The sequence below is a fragment of the Triticum dicoccoides genome, chromosome 7A (assembly GCF_002162155.2).
Source record: "Triticum dicoccoides isolate Atlit2015 ecotype Zavitan chromosome 7A, WEW_v2.0, whole genome shotgun sequence".
NCBI classification, from domain to species: Eukaryota; Viridiplantae; Streptophyta; class Magnoliopsida; order Poales; family Poaceae; genus Triticum; species Triticum dicoccoides.
Window position 1 is genome coordinate 308,928,673 of NC_041392.1, and position 22,249 is coordinate 308,950,921.

Below are 22,249 nucleotides of genomic sequence, written 5' to 3' on the forward strand. Positions count from 1 at the left end.
AGTGGTGCATTACCTCTCCAAATATATAGCATTTGTACTCAACAATGGACTTCTCATGTATGATTTAAGGCCAGATTAGTTATATGAACTTTTCAGTTATAATATGACAGCCAACAAAAGTTCATATCAACAAACTCAAAAGGCAATGTTTCGAATGTTTCGATGTGCAAAATAGGAATAGATCAAGACTACTCCAGTTTAGCTAATTATCACCACATTCTGGAATTAAGAAAAACAATACACTTAAATATGCGAGCATGACTTTAAATTCCGCATTAGAAACATGACAAAAAACACCCCTCTCCCATAAAAGGGAGTACAGCCATAAAGAACACACATCAGTAATTCAAATTATGAATTGGATAGAGTTTTAAATGGTTGCCCGGCATAGCAAATGAAAATAGCACCTTATCATATATTGGGTCTTCAATAGAATCAAATACATGGTCACGGTATTCCTGAGATTGATGGTTTTTGAACTCTGAATAACAATAATAAGAGGACCACAACAGCAACTGAAATGTTTGCTTTCCGTGAAGGAATGTAGTATTACATCAATGGCAAAACATGATGATATTTGTGGAAATAAAATAATAAGAGAAATATTATCAAACATGGTAATATCAACCAGGACATAGGACCACCATCACCATATCATACTACTAAAGAGTACATGACTAAATTTTATGAAAGCTACCAACTGAAAGTCATTTACAGCCAATATAAAATAAAATAATATGAACAACTAGAACTATGTGATCTGCGCAAGGGTCCTATGCAAATTCAGACTTTCAAACTTGAACCAAACAAGGAGAAACAGAACTTGTTTGCTCATGGATTTTAATCAAACAGGGAGCAAACAGGGAATTAAACACGGACTGCCAAACCTTGGACCAATATAGAGACAGCTAGAACTATATGATCTGGGCAAGGGTCCTATCAAAATTCAGACTGCTCGTGACAAAATTATTAGTTTCATATGGATTACAAACTCAAACACATAAGATTTCTGCTAGCTAACATGCATAGCACTTATCCCCTATATATTTTTTCCATGAAAGCATGTATTACAGAAACAAGAGATGAATTTGAATGAATGTTGATGTCGGTTTTAGAAAAAAGAATGGTGTTCAAGGCTCGGGCTAGCGCTACAGAATTGGATATTATTTATAAAACATGCTAACTGGAGATATTAAATGGATCCGAAGTTCAAACTAAAGGCTGATCGTCCAGGATATTTGGCATTCAAATAGTTCTAGGGCTCTACCATTAGTGGGTGTGATATATAATCTAGTCAAAGGTTGGATCTCAAAATCATGAATGTCATGAGACTAAAATGCTAAATCTACTTGCGAATCCCGTGCATCTCTATCAACATATATAGGTTAATGTATGTGAAGCATTTGGTTAATGGAACCTGACTAATGGTCCCTTCTTTTGATTATCATTGAACATATAAACCTTGAAGAACCTGTAGGCAGAACCGTTGCCTCCACGTCGCTCTATAAACGTGCTGCTGCCACCGCCTGTAATTTTCGTGCCCCGTCAAGGGCATTTTTCGTAATTTCACGTACAGGCAAGTATAGGTGTATAAAACTGTGTCCGCTGCAATGGAGAAACCTAGCCATCGCCCGCCCCCGCGTACCCCCGAGCCCCCCTTGCCGCCGCCACCCCTTCCCTCTGCCCCGTGCCGGATCCGCCTGCCGCCGCCGCCGCTCTCCTCTGCCCCATGCCGGACCCTACCTCCTGGCCTCTTCTTCCTCCCGCTACCCTCATCCCCTCTTGCCGCCACTGAGTCCTCTCCTCTCCCCGTCGGCGCGAGTGCGTGGGTCGCGGCGTGCGGAGAGCGAGGAGGAGAGGACAGACGCGTGAGGAAGAGGAGACCATGGCCGTCGGCTCCTCTCCTCTCCCCGTTGGCTCCTCTCCTCTCCCCGTCGGCGCCAGCACGCTGGTCGTGCCTCTCCCCGTTGGCTCCTCTCCTCTCCCCGTCGGCGCCAGTGCGCTGGTCGTGAGGCGTGAGGAGCGTACGGCCCATTGCAGCCGCCGTGGGGCGTGGTTGCGGATCAGCGCAGGTCACCGCCGTGGGAGAGGTGTGTCGTGGTTCCGGATTGGCGCAGGTCACCGCCGCCGAAGAGCAAGGGTGGCCTGGTCTTGTGGTGCTTGTGGAGGAGCAGGGGTGGCCCTTCTCCTACATCACCACATCAAGTAGGAGGAGGAGGTCCTCGTCATCCATCACAAGCAGAACCGTTGCCTCCACGTCGCTCTATAAACGTGCTGCTGCCACCGCCAGGTGTATAAAATTGTGTCCGCTGCAATGGAGAAACCTAGCCGTCGCCCGCCCCCGCGTCCCCCCGAGCCCCCCTTGCCGCCACCACCCCTTCCTTCTGCCCCGTGCCGGATCCGCCTGCCGCCGCCACCGCCGCCGCTCTCCTCTGCCCCATGCCGGACCCTACCTCCTGTCCTCTTCTTCCTCCCGCTACCCTCATCCCTTCTTACCGCCGCCGAGTCCTCTCCTCTCCCCGTCGGCGCGAGTGCGTGGGTCGCGGCGTGCGGAGAGCGAGGAGGAGAGGACAGACGCGTGAGGAAGAGGAGGCCACGGCCGTCGGCTCCTCTCCCCGTCGGCGCCAGCACGCTGGTCGTGCCTCTCCCCGTTGGCTCCTCTCCTCTCCCCGCCGGCGCCAGTGCGCTGGTCGTGAGGCGTGAGGAGCGTACGGCCCGTTGCAGCCGCCGTGGGCGTGGTTGCGGATCAGCGCAGGTCACCGCCGTGGGAGAGGTGTGTCGTGGTTCCGGATTGGCGCAGGTCGTCGCCGCCGAAGAGAAAGGGTGGCCTGGTCTTGTGGTGCTTGTGGAGGAGCAGGGGTGGCCCTTCTCCTACATCACCACATCAAGTAGGAGGAGGAGGTCCTCGTCATCCATCACAACCGTCAGGTTCGTAGTCATCGCCTAGGTCCAATGCTCCGGTCTAGCATTTTTCCCTGTTGCCTTATTCCCAATTTTTCTATGGTGCTCAATTTTGTTTTCACCGTGTTCATCATCTCAGGGGCTTGCTGACACTGGATCCAGTGGGGAGGAGATCCTTTAGGCATTTGATTCTTGTGGGATTCCCACGCATCTTGCAAGATAAACATGCCATTGTTTTTCACGCACACATATGCTTTGATTTCTGAATCAGGGCCGGATAGTAAACTGCACCATTCTATATTACGTTCCTAACCAAAGATATATTGTTTGCTGATACACTGGTCTTTATTTGTTAGTTTTTACAGAATAAATGTATCGTGGATAACTAGCTTTGGGGCATATCCCTGCTATCCTTTCAAAGAAAAACATTGGTTTAAGTCTACACTTTATTACGCAGATGTAGCTTAACACCTTCAAATTATTAATGTGTTCTCACTTTTCTTTAGGTGATGGATCATCCTGAAAAACAGGTTGAGTGCATCAGCTACTTCCATGGCAATGGATTTAAGGAATGCAAATCAACGAGGCACATTATCTAACTCGTATAAACTTATCATTGTTTTTACCTTTTCATGCAGTTTTCCTTTACGATTATAGATGACATCTTAGCAGAAAGAATATAGTTGTGAAATTTACTGCAAATGTAAGCCTTGGAGTTTCATATTCACCTTGAAGTATTCTTGAAATGAAAGATAGGCTTTGTTGGTTCCTCAGTTTGGAGAACTAGAGTTATGGCGATACATATTTGGGTATTGAAACTATCTGTGTTTGTGATCAGCTCATTTTTGTGTTGGATGCTTATTTAGCTAGCAGAGACGGCGCCATCTCCGGCCGCCGGCGCTCTGCAGTGATGCCTAAAACTGAGTTGTTGTTTAGGCCTCCTTCGGTTCGTAGATAGGAATATCATCCTGTAGGGAAAGAGACTTCATTTGATGCATATATATATACTATGCTGCATACTTTGTAGATTTGTATGGTTCCTAAATATACGACAGTGTTTGATTAATTTTTGTTCCAGAAAGAAGTATCTATCCTGTTTATAAGGATCCATATTGCAGGATATCAAAATTAGTCATTACTCAATGCAGCCATATAGATGACTGCAAAGCAAAATTTTCATATCCTAAACTATGATTAATACATAGTTATGAGCATTTTTTCCTGTTTTACCACAGATTGCCATGGTCCATGTGTTGAAATCTGAAATTTTTGAATATATACTACTGGGTTAGTTTTATTGCGGTAGGATTAACTGAAGCATAACTTAAATGTGGCATGTCATTGTAAGAAGAATCAGCTTTTGATTAGTATTTTGAAATAGGATAAAATGATTCATCCATTGAACGCGAAGAGTTCCTACCGGTATTTGTTGGATGACGACAAAAAATAACTTGGGCCGTTCTAGCCCTGTTCCAAACTTCACTCGTAGAGGGTTGAGGGCGGGTGGCAGACGTCCAACCTAGAGCGCTTCATGTACTGCACCATCCTGGACGTCAAGGCCCACATTCTTCTGAGGTGACACTATTGCACCTCTCAAACCTGGCACCTTAAATGCTTTGTCGTGTTCAATTTTCACTGTTGCACCTCTCAAACCTGGCACCTTAAATGCTTTGTCGTGTTCAATTTTGCTCAAGAGTTCTGACAGTTTAAGGATCTGTCATTGCTTGTATCTGTTGTGCGTGACATGACCTTCTAATTACCGAATTAGTGCTCATTGTTCGATCATAGACATGAAATGTTGAATAATGGTATAGTATACATGTAATGTGTCCGCTCTATTTCCCTCTTCTCTATTTTAAGAATTTTTTTTGCTGCCTGCAGAGAACGAAATTTGTTTTCTGCTGACACTATGCATACTGCCTAATAAATACACACACCTGTTGATCCCCTGTTTTCTTGCTGTTTGACAAATAGTACAAGCAAAGCAAGTTCAGGTGCTATTCTATTTAGAAATAGCTACACAACACATATCATTTAGTTACTATGATCATTGTGTGTCTCGCTAGAAATTAATACACATACAGGCACATATAGAATCATAAACCGCACTTACTCCCAGTATCTTCTTCCCTACGAGGTCGGAGGCGAGCTTCCTGGCGACGGCGGCGGCGCTGGATTTTCTCATGGGTTGGTGGTGTATCTACCGCTGACCTCCGGCACAGATACACCGACCTCCGGGGCCCCAGCCCCTCCGCCCCCGGCCTCACCTTTCCCGTGTCCGCCCTCGCCGAGCATTGAATCTGCCGGCCACCAGGTAAGCTTTCTTCGTCCTCTTCCACCGCCTCTTACTTGCTGCTTCAATCGCAGGCAAGAATAGTTTATCAAGTTCTTGCCTAGCCATCTATTTGTACAATTTCTGCAGCTGTACTTTTGTGCCATCTTCCTCCCATTTATTTCCTCTTGATTGCATAGGTTCTTTGACAATCTGATTTTGATTTCTTGAATGTTTGTAGACTCAATGATGGTTGATCTTGTTAGCTACAGATGATATTCCCTGTTTCGAACAAGATTGAATTTTGATGGACTGCATATAGTGTTTGATTCTCCTACACCGTGCCCTGAATGATCTTATGTTCACCCAGACTTATAGGTTTCTAAATACTAGGCTCATGGGACTTAATTCTAATGGTTAGTTTTTTTGGATTCATGTACTCTGGTGCTGCAGCCTACGTAAAACTCCTTCACAATAGTGTTTAAAGCTTAAATTGATAACTCTATCAGAGTTCAAGCATTAGGCTCTCTGCTCTGTGTATTGCCAAGTGTTCTATATAATGCTTTGATGTTCTTTTGTCACTGTTTGATGTTCTGCCTTGGGTAGCCTCTGTCTTGGTTTACAGCTCCATATGGCAACCTATGTATACCTATGTAGGTTTTGTTTGAACTGTACTCAAATCACCCATATGTTTCCATAGTCTTGCCTTCCTCTTTTTAACTCATGAGATTACTAGATAGTTGAATATCATCCTAAAATCTTAAAAGTGCACGCACACTTCTTCGTAGGAACGGGCGGCCGGCTTGTTACTCACATGTGTACTTCCTCTCTCTCAGTTTACAGGGCGTGCGCGTACCCCTAGGTCGTCAATTTGACTAACCTAATACAAGTCATATATTACAAAAAATATACCAATATAAACTTCAGATGTTCTATTTTCAAAAGGTATAATTTTTGTGTTATATAGTTTATATTAGGGTGATAAAATTGGTAACCTAGGTATACGCGTAGGACTTGTAAACTGTGATGGAGGGAGTATCTTTTTTGTCAGTTAGTGAATGTTTTTTGTTAGTATTAAATGCGTATAGACTAGTCTGAGAAACAGATTCAGGCACATTTATTTTGGCCTCTTAAATTTTTTAAAAGTCATATCTTTTAAACCACACGTCGGAATTCAGATCCGTTTTCACTGTTGGATTCATCGCGACGAGATCTTCGAAACTAGATCCCGCATGAGTATGTTTTGACAAAAAAATTTTGATGCCAACTTTGATGCTATATGATGCAACTAAAGTACTGCATTGTGCAACTTTAGTACTACATGATGCAACTTTTTTTTAAACCAACTTTAGTACTACATGGCTTGTAATTTAGTCTAGTTGCACACATATTGATGTTTAGTTGGCTTATAATGTAGTCTAGTTGCACACACATTGATGTTTAGTTGCCAGAAGGACTAGTTGCACACACATATGCTCAGTTGGCTTGTAATTTAGTCTAGTTGCACACACATTGATGTTTAGTTGGCAGGACACTAGTTGCACACACACATATGCGCAATTGACGCGGCAATGTAGTTTAGTTGCACACACATTGATATTTAGTTGACAGGACTAGTTACACACATATATGCTCAGTTAGCGCGGCAATGTAGTCTAGTTGCACACACATTGACATTTTGTTGGCAGGAAGACTAGTTCGTCAAAACAACCCCATATGGGATCTACTTTTGAAGAACACGTCGCGAGGGTTTCAACGATGAAAACGGATCTAAATTTTGATACACGGATTGAAAGTTATGCCTTTTTAAAATTTTAAAATCACAAAATAAATACGAACAAACACATGCACATGCATATGCATGCACAAGAGGAGATGCATATGCTAGCATTTAATACGTAGCAGGAAAATGGACTATTAAACCAAATCTGTAGCATAGACAGAAATAATACGTGCACACAATTTAGAATTTAGGCCGGCCGCTCGGTACGGCTACCGAGCAGCCGGCCGCTCGCTAGACTTGCCCGAATATCATTGGTCTCTGTCGGCATTCTATTTTCGTAGTTTGAAATGAATATTGGTCTATTGATATTAAACTAAACAATAGGTAGTGGCATCTTCAGGAAAAAGTAGTGGCAGACATGCTGGAAATTTCTTTTCTACTGCAGGAATGACACTTGCCCAAATCCTCAACACATATTTTTGTGCTCTCAACCAAATGTGTGTGCTATGATAATTAAGGTTACCAAGATGAATGGTGTTTCTATAGGGCCAGACATATTTCTTATCTTCATAAATCAGTGATGCACAGATTATCTTAGCTATATTGTGAATCTTGATAACCTCACGATGAACAAATTTTGCGGCCTGTATTTGGGATAATTCGAATTGTTGCGAAATGTGTTCGTCCAGGAAAAGTCACTACATCATATGTCCTAGATAAATCTTTACTGAACATTTTAGTTTTCCTCATACATGCTTATCATTTGGCATAATGTTATTTTGCGAGCTTAATTCTACCCTGAATATACAAACAATCAGTTTTTTTATTTTTTTTGCTGTCATAATAAGACCCTGAAACCATCTTCCATCAAACACATATCTGTAGTATCTATACTATGTACAAGGTGCAGATAGATATATATATTTGTTGACCAAGCAATTCCCCTCTTTTGAGACAAAGACCAATATATGATTACCCATCCCCTGGTTTCCTTTCTATTTTTTATTCCAATATAACATGATGAGCTATTCATTGTTTTCTAATTTCAGTGTAATCTAAAATCAGACTGTGCGAACATAGATGCATTTATTCACAAATTAGCAAGCACCTGAGTGAAGAACCCCTAAAATGTATGGAAAATGCAATTACCACCAGCAAATAAATTGGCATTTGTATTCCAGGTAACAGTCCCGAAAAGAAAGAGGACTATGGACCTGAGTGGGAATGGAGGCAGGATATTCTTCTGGATGGCTATGCTGAGGTGGTGGTTGGTTCGATCCATGGTGTACGCAAAATCGGTCAGCATGGTGGAGTTGTGCTGTGGGGAGGACACTGGTTTGGAGATCTAGGCGACTATCTGCGTGCTGGGTGGATCAGTAGCCCACCTCGGGATAGAGGCAAGCGGCGCTTCACGTGTGCCTCGCCATGCCACAACAGTGGCGTTGACAATGTTTAATCCTAAGACCACTATTTTTGTGTCTATATGCAGTGTTCACTTTGTCTATATCTTGGCAATGTTTAATCATAAAACCACTAATTCTGTGTCTATATGCAGTGTTCACTTCATCTATATCATATTTATTTTATATGGCAAATCATCTTTCGAAATTAACCAAGCCTAACTACACAGTAGGAATATGGTGAAAACTAATATGAAACAACAACTTTTGTCACATATACCAAACCAAGGTTGCTTATCAGTAAACACCTCATTATTTAGCATATGCTTTAGGGCCAAATTATGTTTCATGTGCCATTATTATTGCCTTTTTTAATACATTATTTAAATCCTTACGTGACACCAATCTTAAACAGGTCCATCTATCAACGATGTCGAGAAAGCTCTACCACAAGAAAGTGATGACTCTGCCTGGTGTCACCGGCTTCATGTTTTGCTCCTCCGTACCCATAGACTAGAAGACTAGGGCTATATAGATTGATTTTTAAAACCAATGTAAATAAGTTGTTTTCGGCTATCATGCTACCTCGCATTGTAATATATATTGCTATGTATGAACATATGCTACCCAAGTATATATTTCCTTATGCTTAAATGACTTTCTTATCGATCTTATAACATATCTTATTTGTATAGTTTGAATACATGGTTTTCTCTCGCTTTTTACGGCATGGGCGCAACGGGAGTTGATCACAAAGAGGTAGCATTCAGGATATATGCACAAAAGAGTATAGAACCAAATTATATAATATAATTGACCACTATTTCTATTAACTTCTCATGTACACAATGTTCACGAGTACATGTATTAAGTACATTTTATTGTGGCACTTGTGTTTACTCTTTTTTTAATGCAAGTTTACAGCTACTCGGTGTTCCTAATTGCAAACTCAACTATCTTAACCTACCGATGATCTAATTTGTGGCATTATTACCTTAAGAAAATATTTGCATTTAATTTCCTTTATATATAGGGGTATAAGTTCTTACCAAATGTACTCAAATATACGGTTATTGAAAAAATGTAAATATTTTCAACACGAATATGGTTTTAAACGGGTCTTTGCGCCATTTGGCGCAACTGGTCATCTAGTGATTGCAAAAGCTGAAGCACTTGAGCTATCTAGAAAAAACACTAAAACTACTTGCGGATCAAGTGCCTCTTCATCAAGATAAATCATACTGTAGGTGATGCCATTTATGATCATTCCCCTATTCTGTAACTCCACTTGATAATTAGTTGATAATTAAATATGGGCTCAACCTGTGCTGCCAACAAGAGCGCCTATACAAGGAATGGATCAGAAAAAACAAAGTATACGGAACATGAACCTAAGGAAGCAAACACAACAGGGTATACGGAAACCTACAATTTTACAATCAAGCAAACATATTTCTGCATAACATCTGATGCTCACTCATCACCATGAAATTAGATGAATCTGTAACCCTTTTGTTGCTCTTGTGAACATGAAACAGAGGCACCCATTAAGAAACAATAAACTTAAACAGGGGCTTCTATGAGCTGATTAGCGTTCAAAGAGGATACACACCTCTGGTGTAGTGAAAGGATCGAGAAGAGGTGTCTAGAGGGGGGTGATTAGACACTAAGTGCCAAAAGTTACAGTTTTTAATATTCCTAAATTTAAGTGGAGTTTAAGCACAAGTTTAACAAACACAATACATATCAAGCAAGCATACAATGAGTATATGAGCAGCGGAAAGTAAAGCATGCAACTTGCAAGAATGTAAAGAGAAGGGTTTGGAGTATTCAAACGCAATTGGAGACACGGATGTTTTTGTCGTGGTTCCGATAGGTGGTGCTATCGTACATCCACGTTGATGGAGACTTCAACCCACGGAGGGTAACGGTTGCACGAGTCCATGGAGGGCTCCACCCACGAAGGGTCCACGAAGAAGCAACCTTGTCTATTCCATCACGGCCGTCGCCCACGAAGGACTTGCCTCACTAGCGGTAGATCTTCACGAAGTAGGCGATCTCCTTGCCCTTACAAACTCCTTGGTTCAAATCCACAATCTTGTTGGAGGCTCCCAAGTGACACCTAGGCAATCTAGGAGACACCACTCTCCAAGAAGTAACAAATGGTGTGTTCATGATGAACCCCTTGCTCTTGTGCTTCAAATGATTGTCTCCCCAACACTCAACTCTCTCTCACAGGATTTGGATTTGGTGGAAATAACATTTGAGTGGAAAGCAACTTGAGAAAGGCTAGAGATCAAGATTCATATGGTTGGAATGGAATATCTTGACCTCAACACAAGTGTAGGTGGTTCTCTCTCAGAAAATGTGTATTGGAAGTGTAGGTATGTTCTGATGGCTCTCTCCACGAATGAAGAGTGAGTGGAGGGGTATATATAGCCTCCACACAAAATCTAACCGTTACACATAATTTGCCAAACTCGGTGGGACCGAATGGTTAAACTCGGTCGGACCGATTCAGTAAACTTAGTGACCGTTAGGATTTTCGGTGGGACTGAGATGCAACTCGGTAGGACCGATATGGTTAGGGTTAGGGCATAACGTAATCTCGATGTGACCGATTACACAAACTCGGTGGGACCAGTTTTGGTAATAAGCTAACCAGAGAGTTGGTCAGGCAAACTCGGTGAGACCGATTACACAAACTCGGTGGGACCGGTTTTGGTAATAAGCTAACCAGAGGGTTTGCATTGTAATCTCGGTAGTACCGATTGCTCAAACTCGGTGAGACCGATTTTGGTAATGGACATACACAGAGAGATTACAATCCCATCTCGGTGAGACCGAGATCCCTATCGGTGAAACCGATTTGCTAGGGTTTATGGCAGTGGCTGTGACATCTAAAACTCGGTGGCGCCGGATAGATAGAATCGGCGGGGCCGAGTTTGACTTTTGGTTTAGGTCATATGTGGATGTGGGAAGGTAGTTGAGGGTTTTGGAGCATATCACTAAGCACTTTGAGTAAGCAAGCCATTAAGCAACACCTCATCCCCTCTTGATAGTATTGGCTTTTCCTATAGACTCAATGTGATCTTGGATCACTAAAATAGAAAATATAGTCTTGATCTGAAGCTTGAGCCAATCCTTTGTCCTTAGCATCTTGAAGGGGTTCCACATCCTCTAGTCCATGCCACTCCATTGTTGAACTTATCTGAAACATACTAGGTAAAAGTGTTAGTCCAACAAGATATATGTTGACATTAATTACCAAAACCACCCAGGAAGCACTTGTGCTTTCAATCTTCCCATTTTTGGTAATTGATGACAACATACATCAAAGCTTTAGATAAAGATATAGAGAATAGCAAGTAGAGCTTTGGAAAGACATGTAACATGCATAGACTCCCCCTACATGTATGCAATCATGTGAATATTGAATATAGAAGCATGTGAATGCGTAAACATGACAGAGTAAACAATGTGTTACATGTATCTTTTCTATATGCATCAGAGCAAATGATGTGAATGTGAGAAATGTACTTTCATGCTCATGAGTCCTTCTTGCCAACAGTATGTACATCAGCAAAACTTCTCATTCACATGACTGTGATGCATATACTTACCTTGTGGTATTGAGTTGACTTAGGATGGGATGAACCTGCGCAAACAAGGTTAAATAACATAGATACACCTACTGACCAGAGCAAGCAAGAGAAACCACAAGAGAACCAAGACTGGGATGACATGTAGAGTGAGTACTAAGTATCACATTGGATATAGACATGTCCTCAAAGGTAAAGATATGCAATAAAATCAGATATTTCCTTCCCTTAGATGTCTTGCTCCCCCTGAATCTGCATGGGATATTGGGAGAAGATAGGGAACAGAAAATCAGAGCAACAAAAAAGGAAACAACAAAGCTTGAGCTAAAGCAAGCAACCAAATATGTCTTTCCCCTCTTAAAGACATGTGACATCTCTCCTCTTGAACACCAAGCATCAGAGGTCTTTGATGATATTACTTTCTCCTAGTTGAGAAACTCTCTCCCCCTGAGTATTCTCTCTTTCTCCCCCTATAGGAAGGATTAAGCTTTGATGTGATCTCTCTCTCCCCCTTTGACATCAATTTCCAAGAAGGGCTCTTCTGGACATGTGATACAAATGGGTTGGTCCTCGAGTCACAGAGCAAAGCAGCATGTCTAATGTGATGCTGGTAGAGGACAAGAATCATTGAGTGGAGCTGGAGCAAACAGAAATCAGGAATAAGTGGCAAGTTGGTTTCCCTGTGGTGGAATCGGTGACTCCGAGTTGTGTGCTTCGATTGCACCGAAAGATTTCGGTTGGGCCCAAGAGAACAAACCGGTGTGGCCGAGTTCATTAGAGTGAAACCACTTGTCACCTCAGCTCACTAGACAAGTAAGATCTCATAAGGATATGCAAGGAATTTACTGAAAGATTTGCAATGAATTGGATGCAGAAAATGCAGAACAAAAAGGAAAGAAAAGAAACTAAAAGTTTTAGATGAAGTTTTTTTTAGAACTTTATCTAGAGATGGTCAGCGATAAAGTTACCCGTGTTAGAGTATTTGACTTAGGAGTCAAGTGAGAGCACTTGATCATAGGTCATACTCATTGTTTAAGCTCAAAATGGGGTTACCATTTTTCGTTTAAGCCTTTTGATGTATTCACATCTTGTCGAGTTGCTTTGACTCATGACTTGGAGTAAAACTTCTCTAAGATGGAATAACATACCTTGGGTGGTGGTGTTGATCTTGCTCATGTAGTTGAACTTGTGCGGGTTGCTCAAGGTTGATGTAGTTCATCAAGGGTTGGGAGCACCACTTGGAGTTTGAGTTCATCTACCTATATGGGTTAGCTTTGTAAGGAAGAGCACTTGTGTATCCAAAATGACAATCATGAGACTCAACATAGAATTTGCCAAAGGATATGTTTGAATAGTTTCGTGCTTCCTTGTCTTCAACCACCATTGTGTAGAGACTTGGTGATGTAGAGATTGCTCAAGATGTGAGTGAGTTGCAATCTCATAGATTTAGATTCAACCAAGTACCTACACGGGTTAGATAACATGCAAGGTACAAATATATCCAAGACATATGAATAGCATCATAAGAGAAATATCGAGGATTAGTCATAGGCTCATGCCCCGCATGTATCAAATGGAGTAGCACTCCAAGTTTGAAGCATCAATGATGTTCAATTCACCTCTCAACCTGCAAAACACTTTCTCATCAAGTGGTTTAATGAATATATCCGCCAATTGCTTATCAATGTGAACATGCTTAAGGTTAATGTCCCTTTTTGTAACATGATCTCGAATGAAATGATGATGAACTTCAATATGCTTAGTTCGAGAATGTTGCACGGGATTGTGAGCAATATTAATAGCACTTTCATTGTCACATAGCAATGGAACATGTTTCACATATATCCCATAATATTTAAGAGTTTGGGTCATCCAAAGTAATTGAGCGCAACATGAACCAGCGGCAATGTATTCCGCTTCGACGGTGCATAAGGATACCGAGTTTTATTTTTTGGAAGACCAAGACACAAGAGATCTACCAAGGAATTGACAAGTATCCGAAGTGGATTTTCTATCAACCTTGTCTCCGGCATAGTCCGAATCAGAGTAGCCAACAAGATCAAAAGAGGACCTCTTAGGATACCAAATGCCAAAATTTGGTGTATGGATTAGGTATCTCACTATCCTTTTCACAGCCTTAAGATAACACTCTTTAGGAGCAGCTTGATATCGTGCACACATACACACACTTAGCATAATATCGGGACGAGAGGCACATAGATATAACAATGAATTAATCATAGAGCGATAAACTTTTTGATCAACCGGTTCACCATCTTTGGTCAAAATAAGATGTCCACTAGTAGACATGAGTGTAGTCATACCTTTGCATTCTTGCATATTGAACTTCTTAAATAAGTCCTTAGTGTACTTCGTTTGAGAGACAAAGGTACCTTCCTTAGTTTGCTTGATTTGCAAACCGAGAAAGAATTTGAGTTCACTCATCATAGACATCTCAAACTTCTCCGACATTAGTTTTCCAAACTTCTCACTAAAATGAGGGTTAGTTGAACCAAATATGATATCGTCAACATAAATTTGGCACACAAATAGTTCTTCATTAACCCTTTTAGTAAAAAGAGTAGAATCAATTTTACCAATTTCAAAGCCTTTTTCAATAAGGAACTTGGTCAAGCATTTATACCATGCTCTAGGAGCTTGTTTAAGACCATAAAGGGCTTTGTGAACTTTATAAACATGATTAGGTTTCTTAGGATTGACGAAGCCGGGAGGTTGCTTAACATAAACTTCCTCAATTTTGCCATTTAGAAAAGCACTTTTAATGTCCATTTGGTACAAGGTGATATCATGGTGATTAGCATAAGAAAGTAAGACGCGAATGGACTCAAGTCTAGCAACGGGAGCATATGTCTCACCATAGTCCATACCTTCAACTTGTGTGTAGCCTTGGGCGACGAGACGTGCTTTGTTGCGAACCACTTGTCCATCTTCATCTTGTTTGTTGCGAAACACCCATTTGGTACCAATGATGTTGTGGTTGTTGTCGGGCTTCTCGACCAATGTCCACACTTGATTCTCTCAAAATTGTGTAGCTCTTCATGCATAGCGTTTATCCAGTCCGAATCCTCCAATGCTTCTTCAACCTTCATAAGTTCAATGCTAGAGATGAATGAGTAATGTTCACAAAAGTTAGCTAAACGAGTTTTAGAGCGAGTGATTCTCCCGGTTTGGATATCATTGTAGATTTGCTCGACGGGATGATCCTTAGCAATTCTTGCTCGAACTCGTGAAATATTTTGCTTGGGTCGGGGTGGAACATCCTCTTCATCTTGTGCTTCTTCTTGGCCTTCTTCATTGTTGACGTTGTCGTTCTCTTGTCGTGGTGTAGAAGGAGGTTGTTGATGTTCATCTTGGTGCGCTTCCTCGTTTTCTTCATCTTGGCGTGTCCCACTTGTGGATGCTTTCGTATCAACTCTTGGTTCACCTTGTCGTGAGGTAGAAGCTTCCACTTGGACGGACGAGGTACTCTCCTTCACTTCCGTTGGACGAATCTTGCCAATGGACAAGTCTTGAATTGCTTCCGAATGGTCTTTGTCTCCTACATCAATTGGCAATTGCTCTACTTGCGAGCCGTTAGATTCATCAAACTTCACATCTACCGTCTCTTCAACCTTTCGGGTGAAATTGTTGTAGACTCGGTAGTGTGAGAGTTTGAGCCATAACCAAGTAGGAAACCTTCATGAGATTTAGGAGCAAATTTAGAACGACGATGCTTATCAAGAATGTAGCACTTTGAGCCGAATACTTGAAAGTATCCAACTTGGGGTTTGTTACCGGTGAGGAGCTCGTCTGCCGTCTTGCCGAGTAACTTGTGAAGATACAAGCGATTTGTTGTATGACAAGCTGTCTCAACCGCTTCCGCCCAAAAGTGCTTTGGCGTTTTGTACTCATCAAGCATCGTTCTTGCCATCTCGATAAGAGTCCGATTCTTCCTTTCAACAACTCCATTTTGTTGAGGTGTGTACGTAGCCGAGAACTCGTGTGAAATCCCTTCTTCATCAAGAAAGGTGTCCACATTTGCGTTCTTGAACTCCGTTCCGTTGTCGCTCCGAACCTTCTTGATCTTTATGTCAAACTGATTTTGGGCCTTCCTAGCAAAGTTTTTGAAGATCTTTTGGACCTGCGATTTGTCATCAAGAAAGAACACCCACGTAAATCTTGAAAAATCATCAACTATGACTAGACCAAATGAGTTACCACCGAGACTCTTGTAGGCATTTGGACCAAAGAGATCCATGTGAAGTAGCTCGAGTGGTCTTCTTGTGGTCATGATGTTCTTCGGGCGATGACTTTCTCCAACTTGTTTCCCTGCTTGACAAGCACTACAAAGTCTATCCTTGTCAAATATGACATCTTTTATTCCAAGGATATGATCACCTTTAATAAGCTTATCAAGATTTCGCATACCAACATGACCTAGTCTTCTATGCCACAACCAACCTTTAGAAGATTTGGTAATTAAGCAAGTTCTAGGTTGAGCCTCTTTAGTGAAATCAACAATGTAAAGATCTCCTCTACGTATACCGGTAAAAGACCATTTTATGATTGTCTCTACGAAACACTTGGCAATCTACTTCAATGAATAAGACATTGAAACTGAAATCCGCAAGTCTAGAAACTGAAAGTAAATTGTATCCAAGGGATTCAACGAGCATGACATTTTGTATGGAGCTATCATGTGAGATGGCCACCTTACCAAGGCCAACCACCTTACCCTTTAAATTATCACCAAAAGTGACATATTTTTTAGGGCCGTCGTTTTCAGCAAGCTCACGGAACATATCTTTATCTCCGGTCATATGATCAGTACATCCACTATCAAGGACCCATTCCTTTCCTCCAGCCATGTAGTCGCGAAGATTTGCCATAAGACCAAAATGCCTCATTGCATCATCAAGATCATAGTCACTATCATCATCTTCATCATAGTATCCATGTTCAACATCATCTTGTGATTGATCAATTCCTAAAGAGGGTAATTCATTAGATAAATGATCATCACAATGGTTATCTTTATGAATTCTAATAGCTTTGGATATGATATCCCTAATGATTCCAACATTTCTTTTAGCACGCACGAGATTGGTAAGCTCAAATAGATAATCACCAAAACTAGGATCACTAGAGTTCATCTTACTCAAGGCAATAGACTTATGAAGAATTTTGTCTAAATTTTTCAAGGAATAATCTGGAAATCGTTCCTCAAGAAATCTCCATATGGTGTAGGCATACTTGAGAGTAGGCAAACATCTAATCAAGTTTCTAGGCAAGCCTCTAATGATGAGCTCAACAGTTCTAAGATTGTGAATCATGTCAATATCTTCATCTAGGGTAGGGTGCAAAAGATCAACATGAGATGCACAAGGGCTAGTAATGTACTTGTTCAAATGATATTCATTAAAAATCTCAAGCATTTCATTTTTCTACTCATGAAAATACTCTCCATCAAGAATAGGCACTCTATGTCTAAGACTCCCCAAAATAGACACATCCATCTTCCTTCAATGGTGTTTAAACCAAGGCAATGGAGACCAAAGCTCTGATACCAATTGGAAGGATCGAGAAGAGGTGTCTAGAGGGGGGTGATTAGACACTAAGTGCCAAAAGTTGCAGTTTTTAATATTCTTAAATTTAAATGGAGTTTAAGCACAAGTTTAACAAACACAATACATATCAAGCAAGCATGCAATGAGTATATGAGCAGCGGAAAGTAAAGCATGCAACTTCCAAGAATGTAAAGAGAAGGGTTTGGAGTATTCAAACGCAATTGGAGACACGGATTTTTTGTCGTGGTTCCGATAGGTGGTGCTATCGTACATCCACGTTGATGGAGACTTCAATCCATGGAGGGTAACGGTTGTGCGAGTCCACGGAGGGCTCCACCCACGAAGGGTCCATGAAGAAGCAACCTTGTCTATTCCATCACGGCTGTCACCCACGAAGGACTTGCCTCACTAGCGGTAGATCTTCACGAAGTAGGCGATCTCCTTGCCCTTACAAACTCCTTGGTTCAAATCCACAATCTTGTTGGAGACTCCCAAGTGACACCTAGTCAATCTAGGAGACACCACTCTCCAAGAAGTAACAAATGGTGTCTTGATGATGAACCCCTTGCTCTTGTGCTTCAAATGATTGTCTCCCTAACACTCAACTCTCTCTCACAGGATTTGGATTTGGTGGAAAGAATATTTGAGTGGAAAGCAACTTGGAAAAGGCTAGAGATCAAGATTCATATGGTTGGAATGGAATATCTTGACCTCAACATAAGTGTAGGTGGTTCTCTATCAGAAAATGTGTATTGAAAGTGTAGATATGTTCTGATGGCTCTCTCCACGAATGAAGAGTGAGTGGAGGGGTATATATAGCCTCCACACAAAATCTAACCGTTACACACAATTTGCCAAACTCGATGGGACCGAATGGTTAAACTCGGTCGGACCGATTCAGTAAACTTAGTGACCGTTAGGATTTTCGGTGGGACTGAGATGCAACTCGGTAGGACCGATATGATTAGGGTTAGGGCATAACGTAATCTTGGTGTGACCGATTACACAAACTCGGTGGGACCGGTTTTGGTAATAAGCTAACCAGAAAGTTGGTCAAGCAAATTCGGTGAGACCGATTACACAAACTCGGTGGGACCGATTTTGGTAATAAGCTAACTAGAGGGTTTGCATTGTAATCTCGATAGTACCGATTGCTCAAACTCGGTGGGACCGATTTTGGTAATAAGCTAACTAGAGGGTTTGCATTGTAATCTCGATAGTACCGATTGCTCAAACTCGGTGAGACCGATTTTGGTAATGGACATACACAGAGAGATTACAATCCCATCTCGGTGAGACCGAGATTCCTATCGGTGAAACCGATTTGCTAGGGTTTGTGGCAGTGGCTATGACATCTGAAACTCGGTGGCGCCGGATAAATAGAATCGGTGGGGCCGAGTTTGACTTTTGATTTAGGTCATATGTGGATGTGGAAAGGTAGTTGAGGGTTTTGGAGCATATCACTAAGCACTTTGAGTAAGCAAGCCATTAAGCAACACCTCATCCCCTCTTGATAGTATTGGCTTTTCCTATAGACTCAATGTGATCTTGGATCACTAAAATAGAAAATATAGTCTTGATCTTGAAACTTGAGCCAATCATTTGTCCTTAGCATCTTGAAAGGGTTCCACATCGTCCAGTCCATGCCACTCCATTGTTGAACTTATCTGAAACATATTAGATAAAAGTATTAGTCCAACAAGAAATATGTTGATATTAATTACCAAAACCACCCAGGGAGCACTTGTGCTTCCATGTAGCCACCACATGCGACATTGGACGGCTCGACGGATGTTCATCACTCATCTTAAGGACCTGGAAAAAAAATCAAAGATGCAAATCTTGGCATGAACGAAGCTAGCAAAAAGGATACCAAGAGCCATACTACAAGCTGTTTGTACAAAATCATAAGTTAAACACACTCAGTTATCTACCACAGACTAATCAAAGTTACAAGTTTACTCAAGGAATCAAGAGCTACCTATGGTAAGGTGTCAAATCTATTCTTGAGGTCCAATGAACAACATGTATTACAAATTATGCAATTTGCATGCGTTCCTAGCAATATCGTTTAAATGCAGCGTGTCTTGCATCATATATCGGGACTGAGAGGGGGAACTTACAGTCTGCACGTCGGTGTCATCGAGAGTGAAAAGGACCCGCGCATTGCAACGGAAGAAAAAAACATAATCTTCAAAGTCCATGAAAACATTTTGCTGCACCACCAATAACATTTTGGCGAACATTTTGTTCAATTTTCTTAACATTTTTCTATACACCAACTTTTTTTTAAAATGATGATTTTTTTATTTCCCAAACATTTGTTTTAAAAAACGCGAATATTTTTTGAATATGCGAACATCTTTAAAAGAATATGAACTGATTTTGAATTCACAAACATTTTATGATTTATTGAGAATTTTATTTAAAAATTCTCTTTTTTAATTTTTGGAACTTTTTTAAGTACCAAATTATGTGATACCAAAAAATAAAGAAATTTTCTTAGATCAGAAAACTAAGAATGCTAGAAGCAAATTAATTCAGGAGATGATTTCATGAGTAATTGATGCTATTCTGCAGCAGGGAATGAGGAAAAAAATAGAATGAACATATCACATACTTGAACAAACCAAATTAGCTGCAGGCAAGGTATCTATAAAAAACTTATCTGCCCAGAATAGAAATGTGATACATCCACGCGTATTTCAAACTGAAGGCCTCGTCCTCATAGCCAATATGTATAATAATACCATTCTTCCGCATGCTCTCCCTAAACCATACAAAAAGCATTGAAGATCTTGAATGCGGTGAGAAGAGGAAGATCATATTTGCCTTTTCATACAAAAGATTGTATTACCCTGCTCCAATCATACTTTTGCTTCTGGGATCGGAAAACTGCAAAGGACTGTGTTGTAGGTTCTCAGATTAAGGGGAGGTTGAGAACGACTAACCACAGTAGCGTGAAATTGGATATTAAATCCGGTTCGTGGCATGCATTGCTAGTGATCGAGGAGTATCAGGCCTGTGGAAGTCTTGTAGTTCCGTGTTGACCTTGAAGATGGCCGGGCGGAGATGTCATGAACACGCCAGGGAGAACTTTATTAGGGTAAAACAACCATCATGACCGTGGAACCTGAATATCCCAAAATCAAAACAAAGAAAACCATATAACCTGATCACCTCTTGATGCCCTGCTTGTGGATCAATTGGCGCGAGCTTGGTGATGACCGTGGACAAAACTGGTAGAATGACCCAAACACCGCAACAACGACAAAGAGACGAAGACGAACGTACAATCCGTGCTTACCTCCTCCTTCCCTCGTGCGCTACACCAGGAGGGGAGCGCCCCAGCATCTGACAAAACTGGTAGAATGACCCAAACACCGCAACGACGACAAAGAGACGAACATCCAATCCGTGCTTGCCTGGAGGTCACGTACGTGTTGTATGTAGATGTAACATTATACACGATGGAAGTGTATCCAGTCAGGGTAGATGAGCACCTGGGTGTTGTGACTGTTGTCACTGCTGCGGCGGGGAGCTGGAAGTTGCCGAGCTAACTGCGGAAGATCTGGATGGCTGGTGGCCATCATGTTGATCAGCATGTACACCATCATGACCAGCGTGGCAAGAGGCGCAAGCAGTCGTAGCTCCAGCAATGGTGTCGTGCCGCGCCGCAGTTGGACAGCAGCGTGTATACAATTTCATATAAGCAACTTCCATTGTAGGATTCAGATTACAAACTTTAGGAAACATGTCGATTACTGTACTGGAGGTCTGGAGCAAACACTGACCAGTGGAAGACGGATGAAACTCATCCCGATTTTTCCAATCAACTTGCGGTAACTCATAGTAATCCTACACACGCAGATTTCCCATGAGAAACTTACTCACAATTAATCTACCAAGCCACAGGCTACAGTACTCACGGTGGATGAATAGAAGAGGCAAAGGCATGGATGTCGACTTCACCTTGGTCTTGGAGCCGAAGACAAAGGATATCCGTGTCGAAATCGACGACAACCTCTTCACTCAGCCGCGTGGCTTGTCGTCGTTCTCCCACTCCCACATCGTTCCCTCCCCCTCGCCTCGCCGGATTCCTTCGTTGTGCGTCCTGCAGGAATTGGACCTCATGGGTGCGCCACAAGCAAGAAAGATTCTAGACGTTTGGTGCTCCTCCGTCTCTATAGGATCTGCCCCTCACATCCTCTCTCCCGAGCCAATTTATGGGAGGAGTTAGACAGGCGATGAGAGATGCGGAGTTAGAATCCTGAGGGGTCACGAGAAAGATTGGGTGATGGGCGACGCCGAGGGGCGGAGGGCCGGCGACGGGGGGCGACGGGGGGCACCGCGCGGCGATGGGGGCCAGGGGCCGGCGGCGCACGGTGGGGCGTGGGCGGGAGGTGGTGGCGCGATGGAGGCGGAGATGGGAAGGCAGGGTCGTGGGTGGGTTTTCTTTTCTCTCCTCTGTACCGGTTCGGTTGACTTACACGACGACTGCGGGTTCGATCTATATTACTATTAAACAATCGAGTTGTGACAGAAACATTACATCTCAGCCATATTTTTATCATCTCTCAATGGATCAGATTGCCTTAATATTGTATCACATCATTTATCATAATCAATTAGCAATAATTATCATGATTTACGCCATCATAATTACGCAATAATTACCACGATTTCGCTCCAACCTAGGCCTATTTTAATCATATCAATTAGCAAGAATTGCCATGATCTACGCCATCATATTTTTTTTGAAACTCGGCATTGTATGCTGCGTA

At 42.0% G+C, this 22,249-nt stretch overlaps 2 long non-coding RNA genes across 4 annotated transcripts; one reads left to right on the forward strand and one right to left on the reverse strand.

Annotated features, from left to right (window-relative positions):
* Positions 1-2,357: 2,357 nt before the first annotated feature.
* On the forward strand, positions 2,358-8,950 carry LOC119333977. Its single transcript, XR_005161238.1, has 3 exons — positions 2,358-2,928; positions 3,041-5,215; positions 8,078-8,950. It is a non-coding gene; the product is annotated as an uncharacterized LOC119333977 (long non-coding RNA).
* Positions 8,951-19,098: 10,148 nt separating this feature from the next.
* LOC119334675 lies at positions 19,099-21,850 on the reverse strand. Of its 3 annotated transcripts, none has more exons than XR_005161483.1 (3): positions 21,438-21,850; positions 21,260-21,323; positions 19,099-21,181 (listed from the first exon to the last, which is right to left on the reverse strand). It is a non-coding gene; the product is annotated as an uncharacterized LOC119334675 (long non-coding RNA). The 3 variants fall into 3 exon arrangements; XR_005161484.1 differs by having other exon boundaries at positions 19,099-20,890; positions 20,969-21,323; XR_005161485.1 differs by having other exon boundaries at positions 19,099-20,561; positions 20,646-21,323.
* Between the last annotated feature and the right edge of the window lie 399 nt (positions 21,851-22,249).